Source organism: Myotis yumanensis, unplaced genomic scaffold, assembly GCF_028538775.1.
Source record: "Myotis yumanensis isolate MYYU_CA2020_CCGP unplaced genomic scaffold, mMyoYum1.0.hap1 SCAF_2, whole genome shotgun sequence".
Taxonomy (NCBI): domain Eukaryota; kingdom Metazoa; phylum Chordata; class Mammalia; order Chiroptera; family Vespertilionidae; genus Myotis; species Myotis yumanensis.
This window is the reverse complement of record NW_027223753.1, coordinates 15,219,582-15,230,417: the sequence shown is the minus strand read 5'-3', so window position 1 is coordinate 15,230,417 and position 10,836 is coordinate 15,219,582.

Here is a 10,836-nt window from a genome sequence, read left to right as displayed (position 1 = left end):
TGACAACGACAAAAACATAAAAAATAACACATGACAACTAAATGTAGTACACGCTCAAGATATAAAAAAAAAAAAAGAAACAAAAAAATTAAATAAATAAATAAATAAACGTAGTGCACACTCTTGGACTGGATCTTGGACTGGAGGGAGCAGAATTCTATAAAACCTTACTGGGCCCGGCCTGTGTTGCTCAGTGGTTGAGCGTCGACCTATGAACCAGGAGGGCATGGTGTGATTCCTGGTCAGGGCCCATGCCTGGGTTGCAGGCTCAATCTCCAGTGGGGGGTATGCAGGAGGCAGCCAATCCATGATTCGCTCTCATCATTGATGTTTCTATCTCTCTCTCCTTCCCCCTTCCTCCCTAAAATCAATAAAAATATATTCAAAACAAGACAAAACATTTCCGGGGCGATTGACAGAATGGGACTATGGAGAATAGATGAAAGAATTACACCAAGGTTAAACGTCCTGAACTTCTTAGCTGTACGGTGTGGTTATGTAAGAGGACAGTGTTCTTTGGAAATACATACTGAAGTGTTGGGGTTAAAGGGAGTGTGATGTGTGTAATCTACTCTCAAATAATTAAAAAACAATAACATTTATCCCATAATTACATGTGTACCCCTATCTATCTATCTATCTATCTATCTATCTATCATCTCTAAACCTAGATAATATCTATCTAGATGAGAGAGACAGAAAATAAACATGGCAAAATGCAAAAAATTGTGAATCTAGGTAAAGGGTGTTTAAAAGCTCTTGTATTATTCTTGCACCTTCTCTGTTAGTTTGGAATTAGTTTTAATGAAAATAAACATCACAGGGTCCAGAGGAGGCGAAGCTGGATCCCGGGAATTCCCCCCCACACACACACACACCTTTGAGTGAGGGTGGTAGCAGATCCACACTTCTCTCTCTCTCTTTTTTTTTTTAAATTATATTTTATTGATTTTCCACAGAGAGGAAGGGAGAGGGACAGAGAGCCAGAAACATCCATCAGCTGCCTCCTGCACACTCCCTACTGGGGATGCGCTCGCAACCAAGGCACACGCCCTTGACTGAAATCGAACCCGGGACCTCCCAGTCCGCAAGCCGACGCTCCATCCACTGGGCCAAACCGGCCACAGCACGTTTCTCTTTAAAGGACTTTTCTGTGGGTTGGTTGGGCTCCCTTTTGCTAACAGCCAGGAAGACACTCCCGCCCTCTTAAATCATCATCCGGGGGGCCGCCGAGTCTGGCAGTCAGGGTGGAACCTTCCAGCTCACCACTGGGCTTTCCGAAGTGAAAAGGCAAGGGGTTCCGAGCCTGGGGACCCACTGAGGGGAAGTGGGAGGAACGCGCCCGTTATGCCCCTGCACGGACTGGGCCGGCACCGCACCCCCCATTGTCTTGAGTGGAGGGAGGAATCAGTGGCCCGGGAACCACCTTTTCTGCTTCCTGCTTGTCAGGGGCGGTCAGAAGACACTTGTCAAGTGCTCCCTGCTCAGTGGGTTGTATAAGTGTCTTTTCTGAAGAGGCGATGTGTGCAGTTAAGGACCCAGCCTGGAGTTTAGACCACCTGGGTCAGGCCTGGCCAGCGAGTGACTCGCTGCTCACCTCACCTGCAGCAAGCCTCCTCCCCCTCCCCCCCCACAAGCCTCAGTTTCCTCCTCCGGAAAGTGGGGACAACACCCTACCTCATAGGCTCCTTGAAACTACTGAACGGAATTCTTCATGTAAAGAGCTGGCCCCCGCCGAATACCGCATAAATGTCCATTGTTACGATTATTATTAACCACAGACCCTGCCCTCACAGAGTGAGCTGGCTGGCCACGAAAAACCTCCAGTTTAAGAAGCAATATAACGAAGCTTGAGAACTGGTTAGAGCAGTGGTTCTCAACCTTGGCTGCACATTAGAATCACCTGGGAATCTTTTTAAAATCCTGATTTCTGGGCCACTGGGTTAGAGGGTCCACATAATTGCCGTGGGCCTTGAAAGCACAGAGTGGAGTGTTAGATATACTTCACATGGTTTGCAAATGCTCAAAAAACGTTTGTTGCTTTGAATGGATTATTTCACTTATTTAATAATAATTTTTTTTAGAAACTTTTAATATGTACCAGACCCTGCCCAGCCGGGGTGGCTCAGCCGTTGAGCATCGACCTAGGAACCAAGAGGTCGCTGGTTCAATTCCTGGTCAGGGCCCATGCCTGGGTTGTGGGCTCGATCTCCAGTAGGGGGTGTGCAGGAGGCAGCCGATCAGTGATTGTCTCTCATCATTGATGTGTCTATCTCTCTCTCCCTCTCCCTTCCTCTCTGAAATCAATAAAAATATATATTTTTTAAAAATCTACCAGACCCTGCCCTAGCCGGTTTGGCTCAGTGGATAGAGCATCGGCCTGTGGACCAAAGGGTCCTGAGTTTGATTCTGGTTAAGGTCACATACCTTGGATGCAGGCTCCTCCCAGGCCCAGGCTGTGGTCTGGGCATGTGCAGGAGGCAACCAATCGATGTGTTTCTCTCGCATCAATGTTTCTCTCTATCTTTCCCTCTCTTTTCCACTCTCAAGCTCTTAAAAAAAAAAAATCAATGGAAAAATATCCTTGGGTGAGGATTAACAACAACAAAAATACAACCCATAATAATAATAAATAAATAAAATTTACTGGAAAAAAAAAAAAGTACCAGATCCTGAGTGAACACCAGGATGACATGATCCAGCCACAGTCTTCAAGAAGCTCTTAAGGGCTCTGGCTGGTTTGGCTCAGTGGACAGAGCGTTGGTCTGCAGACTGAGGGGTCCCGGGTTCAATTCCGGTCAAGGGCACATGCCCAGGTTTCGGGCTCGATCCCCAGTAGGCAGCTAATCAATGATTCTCTCTCTTCATTGATGTTTCTCTCTCCCATTCCCTTCTTCTCTGAAATCAATAAACATATACACATATATTTAAAAAAAGAAAAAGAAAAGAAAAAAGAAGCTCCTAAGGGTCCAGGTCCAGTGGGGCAGGTCAGGGAGGGCCTGTATCACCCTGAGAAATGTGGCCTCTCCCCTCGGTGCAGAGGTGCCTGGGAGCCAGTGAAGAGCAGCCGCCTGGCCCCTGGGGGAAGAAACCTTATTGATGCAAATGCTTTGGGGGAGGGCGTGCAAAGTGGGGCAGGCGGAGGGGCATCTTTGCAGTTCTGCTCCCTCAGTTGCCAGGCACCCAGTTCTGGGAGATTCTGCCCCCCACCCCCGGAAGTCAGCCTTCCAGTCGGACCCAGGATCTCTCCAAAAGGGGTGTCTCTTAAAGAGCCAGAACAAAGAATGGGAGAGGGGAGCCCAGAGATGGGACCCAGGAGGATATGGGGCTTGGGTCTGGTTGTTCCTCTTGACTTAAAAAAAACACACACAAAAAAGACAGAAAAAATATAAAACCCTTTTTTCAGAGGTTATGCAAGCATAAGGTCAGGTAAATAAATGAAAGTTCAAGCAGTGCCCTGGAGCCTGCAGCACAAAGGCACCCTCCCACCTCCCCAATCTCTCATTTCCCCCCTGCAAGGCCTTGACCAATTTTCCTGGGTTGCCTTCCAAAGACATCCGATGCATATATGCATCGGTCTAGGTCTATGTAGCTATAGCCCATGGGGGGATTTTAAGAATGAACTTTAGGCCTAGCTGGTTTGGCTTGGTGCATAGAGCGTCGGACTGCAGACTGAAGGGTCCCAGGTTCGATTCTGGTCAGGGGCACGTGCCTGGGTTGTGGGCTCGGTCCCCAGTTGGGGGTGTGCAGGAGGCAGCCAATCATCATTGATGTTTCTATCTCTCTCTCCCTCTCCCTTCCTCTCTGAAATCAATAAAAATATATTTTTTTAAAAATGAATGAACTTTAATGTTCTTCTTTGTGGTGGTGGTGGTGGGGACCCATTAAAATATGTTTATTATAGAGAATACTGGGGTGGGGGGGGGCGCAAAAAGTAGGAAAACAGAACAAAGCTATGCTGCCTTGCAAAGGCAATCACCGTTACCGTTTTCAACCTGTGGTTCTGCTTTAGGAAGAAAAACCGGTAACCTTGAGAGGCCTGGGAAAAACAGCTTTGCGTTCTTCACTGTCTTCCAGCTGCCCCGTCCTAATGACATTTGAAATAATGAGAATTATTATTATTTCGAACGAGAAAAATGAGACTCGAAGAAGTCAAGTCCTATGAAGAAAGACCTCCTGGCTCAAGAGCCCCTTTACACAGCCGTTCCCCCACCTCCTCCCTGTCTCTCCGGCTCCAGGAGGGAGTCCCCGGCCTGGCCCTCAGACAAAAGCCCTGGCTTCCCGCCTTTGTCTGCCAGGTGCAGGCCTGCGGGTCCCCTGCTGCGGCCACCGCCTGCGGGGTGTGGGTCTCTCCCCCCACCCCCGCCGCCCTCTCCCTGCCGGGACGGGGCTTGGCCAGGAGGTTCAGGGCATGTGCAAAGCACTGGCATCGGGGTCAGACTCCCTGGATTCACCGCCCAGCTCTGCCCTTGCCAGGCGGTGACTTCAGGCAGACGACTTAATCTCTCCGCACCTCACTTTCTCTCTGTAAAATGGGGAGGAACGCTTCCCCATCGAGCTGTCTTGAGGATGAAAAGCCCTTGAGACCATGCCCACAGTAATCGCTCAGCATGGTTAGTGCTATTATTCTAGTCCTCCCAGCCCGAGGGCCAGGTGGGGAGGATGGAATTCTGAGGGCCTTGTCTCCACCCTCCCCCGCCCACCCCTCTCCCCTGCCCACCAGCCCAGCTTCCCAGCAGCCCACAGGTCTTCGCTGATCCTCTTTCCAAGTTTTCCCGGCTGAGGAAACCTTGCTCATATTTCAGGATTCAGAGGCCAAGCCGCCCGGGATCCTCCCACAAACACGCCTCCACCCTCAGTCCAAACAAACCTCTTCCTCCTCTGGATCCGGCACCGCCGGACGCGAGATGAGCACACTGTGCTGCAGCTATTTGTGTAACCCTGGGCCCCCGCAGGCCCTCCAGCTGGCAAGGATCACTGGTTCTCTAAAGTTGCATCCACAGTGCCTCATGCCTCGCCCCACCAGGCTGAAGGGGAGGCCTTAACTGTCCGGCTGGGGCGCCGCCTCTTTCTCTGGCTGGGGAAGAGGAGAGATGCCTGACACTCCAGGTGGGCCCGGACGCTGTCTTGCCACCAAGAGAATAGCTACCCTGGGACCGCAGCCAAGGTGCAGAGCAGGAGCCAGAAAGTACCTGGGCCCTTATGCCATCACCGAATCACTGAACCCATTGATCCCGAGGCCGGGAAAGCCCTGGGACTTCTGGGTGGTGAAATGACAACTTCCCTTAATGTGTAAGCCATTCGAGTTGGGTGTTCACATCTTCACTGATCAAAGCATAAGGGCGTGCATTCAATTTATTGAGCACCTACTATGTGCCATGCACTGTTCTGAGAGCTTTACGTGCATACATGCATTTAACACTGTTGTAATGTACCCCGCGAATCACAGAAGGACGCCTCAAGAAGTCGAATTAAAGAGTCACATTTATAGCGAAAAATAAAATAAAATAAAATAAAATAAAAATAAAATAAAAATAAAAAAATAAAAATAAAAATAAAAATAAAATAAAAAAATAAAAATAAATAAATAAATAAATAAATAAAAAACAAAGAGTCACATTTATTGCAATTCGGGACTATGAGGGGGCCATTCCCCAAATCTCATAGTAACAAGATGGTTGCAGCTCCAGGGTGATATAGGCAAAAAATCACAAAGGTATTGATTACATCTCAAGGTTTGGAATGAGAAACCTGGTTTGCAAAAAAAGCAGTTTACAGAAGCAGAAGCAGCATGTTAATTATAGTTTGGGGTCTCGGGGTCACTGAATTGACAGAAACACATTATCTAGAGCCCTCGGGTCTGGAATGAGGAACCTGGTCAGACTTTAAGCATGTTCTCTAAATTACAGTTTTTGGGAACACTGAGTCAACAGGGACACGTTAACTGGAGCCCTCTGACCTTGGGATAACTGTGCTGTCCTTCCCAGGTAAAGGAAAATGTGCTTTCTAAGACCAGTATGACCACAACCCTTAGGATATTCACATTACCATCAATAGGGTATTTAAGCGAATGGGATGATTTATATAATTCAGAAAATCAAAATAACTTTTCTATTGTTAAACAAAGCAAATAAGTACAGAAGCCAAACAGCAGGGTTAGAGTTAAACTATAGTTTCTACCTGAGATGATTGCTACCGTACTTCAACACAACTACCTTAATAGGTACATGTGATCTACGGCATAGTTAGTAGCAGATTTTCGGGAGTGAGACCGCCTGGGTTCTCACAGCTCTGCTCCTTGTTGTGTAAACTTAGCCAGCTGTTCTGCTTCAGTTTCCTCATCTGAAAATAGCACCTACATCACAGGGTCGTAGTAAGTAATACAATAGGGTAATTCGTAAGAAGGATTTGTAGGTGCTGGACAGAATTAGTCTTTACACTAGTATTCCCATTTCACAGATGAAACCAAGGCTCAGAGAGTCTCCAAGGGACCTAAGGTTACCCACGTAGTAAGTTTGTCAAACCCAATAATCCAGTTCCAAAGAGTGCTGTCCCCACTGCCCCCCCCCCCCACTGCTGAGACTCCGCCCCATCCTTTCTATTTTCAAATATTTCATGGCCGCAGGGGGGTGTGGCAGAAAGCTGGTGGTGACCGTGGAGGGAGCCCGCACTAAACAGCTGAAATTTGAGTATTAAATATCCTGGTTCTTAAAAGTCCAGCCAACATTTCCACCCCAGGAACGTGTGGACCTTAGGTTGCTCTTTCTTCAGGCTCGGTTTCTCTACTCTCACTCCCTCCACCTGCTTCCAGGTCTCAGGGCTCCCCGAGGCCTTCCCCAGCCCTCCGGCTCTCCAGGCTGTGGCCAGGGGGCGGGCCTGCCCTTCGCACCCAGGGCCACGACCAACATAGTTATCCAGGCAAAGACCCTCCTCCTCCTCCTCCTAAAGGGATTCTGTGGCCAGGCGTTCATCTAACAGGCTTCCCTTCCCCCGGAGTCTGAGCATTTAAGGCTCTGGGTTGGGTGGATTCAGGCCCCTGGAGCGGGGCTCCAGCCTTATTCCAGCGAATATCCCGAGAAGGAGAGATGAAATGAACACACTCCAGGCTCGCCGCACCCCTCCATGAGTCAGCTCTGAAGCGGGCCTCTGGGCCTTTGCTGTTCTCTCCTTGGGCTCCGGGAGAGCGACAGGTTGTGAGCTGCCCAGGCCGCTTCGTGGACTTGGCAGAGTGAGTGGCAAGTGCTGGCAGGCTGCCCCTCAGAGGCTGGGCCATTACTCAGTCCCCTGCATCCCACAGCCGCCCCCGCCCCTCTCCCCAAGGAAGGGAGAATCCCCATCCCAGGAGATGAGTAATGGGTGCCAGGGGATGGGTGGGTCCACGGTGCGCCCCAACTCCTGACAGAGGGGCGGGGGCAGAGAAAGTCAGAGGATTGTCCCTGGGCCTGGGGGGCCTGGGTTTGAATCCCTGGACCCATGATGTTCACTGTTTGCCTCAACTGCCTCATCTGTAAAAAAAAATTTTTTTAGGGTAGTAAGAGTCCCTCCCCCAAGATTACAAGGAGTAAATACCTGTATACGCGTAAAGCACTCAGAAGAGGGCCTGGCACAGGAAGGGCTCTAAGTCGGTGTTTGTTTCATGAAAAACAAGGTGAGGAAACCGCCGTAGGTCAGGTCCTGGAGACAGAGCCCTGAGCAAGAGCAAGAAGGAGCCAGGAGCTGCCCTGGGAGAAAGGGCACCTGGCCTATCCCTAGAGGGACTCAGTCATCGGGGGGGGGGGGGGGGGGGGGGGGAGCCCCAGAATCTGTGAGCAAATGGCACCTACAAGTCTAAGCTTCACTAAACGAATGGGGAAACGGAGGCCTGGGGAGGGGCAGCTTGCTGCCCACTGTCTTTTTTCCCCAAATGAGTTGGTTTAACTCCAGGTGGTACAGAATATCAGGTAGAACAAAGACTGAAGAACACACTGCGATAGGATTCTGGGTTTACTCTGACCACACAGTTAAGGTTGAAATGGCAGAATGAGAACTGGAGAGATGAGCCAATGCATGATTATTATTTTACAAAAGTATATTCTTAAATGTACAGCAGGCTCCAAGACAGCACTCCATTTCAGCTGTAGGTGGCGAGAGATGTTATGACAGGGAGTCCAGATGTTAAAACAGGAATGGAATGAAGGGTCACCATGGCCCCGGGCACAAAGAACAACTCACTTTTTGCCTGATTTCTTTTTCTTCTTTCTTTTTAAATTTTATTTTATTTTATTGATTTCAGAGAGGAAGGGAGAGGGGGAGAGAGATAGAAACATCAAGGATGAGAGGGAATCATTGATCGACTGCCTCCTGCACACCCCCTACGAGGAGGGATCGAGCCCACAACCCAGGCATGTGCCCTTGACCGGAATCGAACCCCGACCTCCTGGCTCATAGGTTGACACTCAACCACTGAGCCATGCCGGCCGGGCTTGCCAGATTTCTTCATTCCGCCTGCGGCCAGGAGGCCCTTCCCCTCGGCCTTCGCTTTCAGCGCCTCAAGTTTCTTCTGCTCCTCTTACTAATTCTGCTTCAGCGCCTTATCAACCCCGTCCATCTCCTTGGCCTGCTTCTTGGGCTGCTTCAGGGCTTCTTCTTGCCCCCTTCGTGGCTGGATGCGGTGCCTGCCGTCCTTTCCCCAGACCCTGCCCGCCCATGGTTTTATAGCTGGAGAATCATAACAACAAGCGCTGACACTTACGGAGCGCTTTTAATGTGCCAGACACGTACTGTTTTGTCATTGTCCCCAGTTTACAAGTGAGGAGCTGAGCGCAGAGAGATTAAGTAACTTGCTCAAGTTCGCACATGGCTAGGAAATGGTAGAGCTGGGGCTGAACCCCAATGAACTGTCCTCTATTGAGTACCCACAATTCATACTGCAAAATGCATGCTCTTCTTTCACCCCCACACCCCCAGAGAAGGTGGGTACCCTTTCTGTCTCCGTTTCACAGATGAAGGAACTAAGGTGCCGGAGGAGATGGTGATTGGCCCAAGTTCTCACAGCTAGGCGGTGGCAGAGCTGGGGTTTCTAGAAACTAGGCCACCCCAGACCTCTTCATTCCCAGCAGCTTTCCCTGGCCTGGCTGGAGTCTGGGTCCTCCCCCTCCATCCCTCTGGGCCCGGGGGAGTGCGTGTGGAGAATGCAAAGCTGTTGGCCCACATCTGGACAAATGGGCATTATGAGCAGAGTCCTTCTGCCAAGCAGAGAGCCCTGCGTGCAGCCCAAGCCAAGTGGACACTGTCCTGGAGCAGCCACAGCCCACTCCCTCCGCCGGACCCCCAGCTCCAGGCTTCTCTGGGAAGACTGGACTCCCCTGGGCTCAGGCCACACACCTAGGGGAAGGTTGCGCTGCACAGCAACCTCATGAAGGGCCTAGTGTTGTCCTCATTTTGCCCTGGACAGTAGAGTATTAAGAGCACTGAGTCCGGCCGAAACCGGTTTGGCTCAGTGGATAGAGCGTCGGCCTGCGGACTGAAGGGTCCCAGGTTCGATTCCGGTCAAGGGCACGTACCTTGGTTGCGGGCACATTCCTGGTGGGAGATGTGCAGGAGGCAGCTGATCGATGTCTCTCTCATCGATGTTTCTAACTCTCTATCCCTCTCCCTTCCTCTCTGTAAAAAATCAATAAAATATATTTAAAAAAAAAAAAAAAAAAAAGAGCACTGAGTCCGGAGCCAGCCTGCCTGAGTTCCACCTCCAGCTCTGCTACTTGCTAGTCGTGGTGTCCAAGCAACACTAACCTCCCTGGGCTTCCGTTTTTTGCATCCCTAGAACCTACATTATAAAAAGCAAGCGGCCCTAATGCCTTAACGACCAAACGGCGGGTGGGCGGGGCCGAGTGATTTCGCGCTGGGCTTCTAGTCAGGATAATAATAGTACCACACCTCAGAGGGCAGGCAAAAGAATTAGAGGTGCTAGGACATGGCAAGAGCTTAGAACAATGCCCCGCACATAGCGGGCACTACGTGTTTGCCATTTTCAGGAAACCGAAGCTCGAAGAAGCTCTGTGAGTTGGCCCAAATCACACAAGCGCCACATGGAAGAGCTCAAGGACTTGAATGCAAGTGTGTCTGGCTCCAAAGCAGCCCTCTCATCACACACCAGAGGTATTGAGCTCCTTCATGGATGAGCAGGGTTTTCAGGTTGAAGGGAGACAGACAAACAGCACTTGCCCAGAGGTGGGCATGGGCCACAGAGCTGCCTCGTGGTCGTGCCAGAGCCCGAGCCCCAGGCCAGGGCCTGCCCAGCTGATGGCAATCCAGATCTTTCCACAAGCATTTCCTGAGCACTCCCTATGTGCCGGGCCAGGTACTGGGCACTGAGAAAAGAAATCACAGTTTTTGCCCTCAAGAAGCTCATAATCTAGTGGAGGAGACAGATGTATAAACAGGTCCCTCTGATCTAGTCAGATAATGGTTCAAGAGTGGACAGGAGCAAAGAGCAAATTCTCCCTGGGAGGAGCTGGGGGAGGCTCATGGAGGAACGCATTCGAACAGAATCTTCAAGTGTCGAGCAAGTGCAAAAGGGAAAACCTGAGTGCCTCCCCGGCAGGGAGCCCAGCAAGAGGCGCAGGCATATGGGGTGTTTGGGGGAATGGCAGTTCCATGTGTCCAGGGCAAGGCAGAAAGGGCTGCAGAGGGGGGTTCGAGGCCAGGGTAGCGGGGCCTCTGCATTGGTCAGAACTCTTGGGTTGCAAGAGACAAAAGACACAATCCCAAGAGGCTTAAATGGGCGGGAAGTCTATTGACCTAAAAAACTGAAAAATGCAGCTATCTGCTTCAGGTAGAGCTGGATCTAGGGGCTCA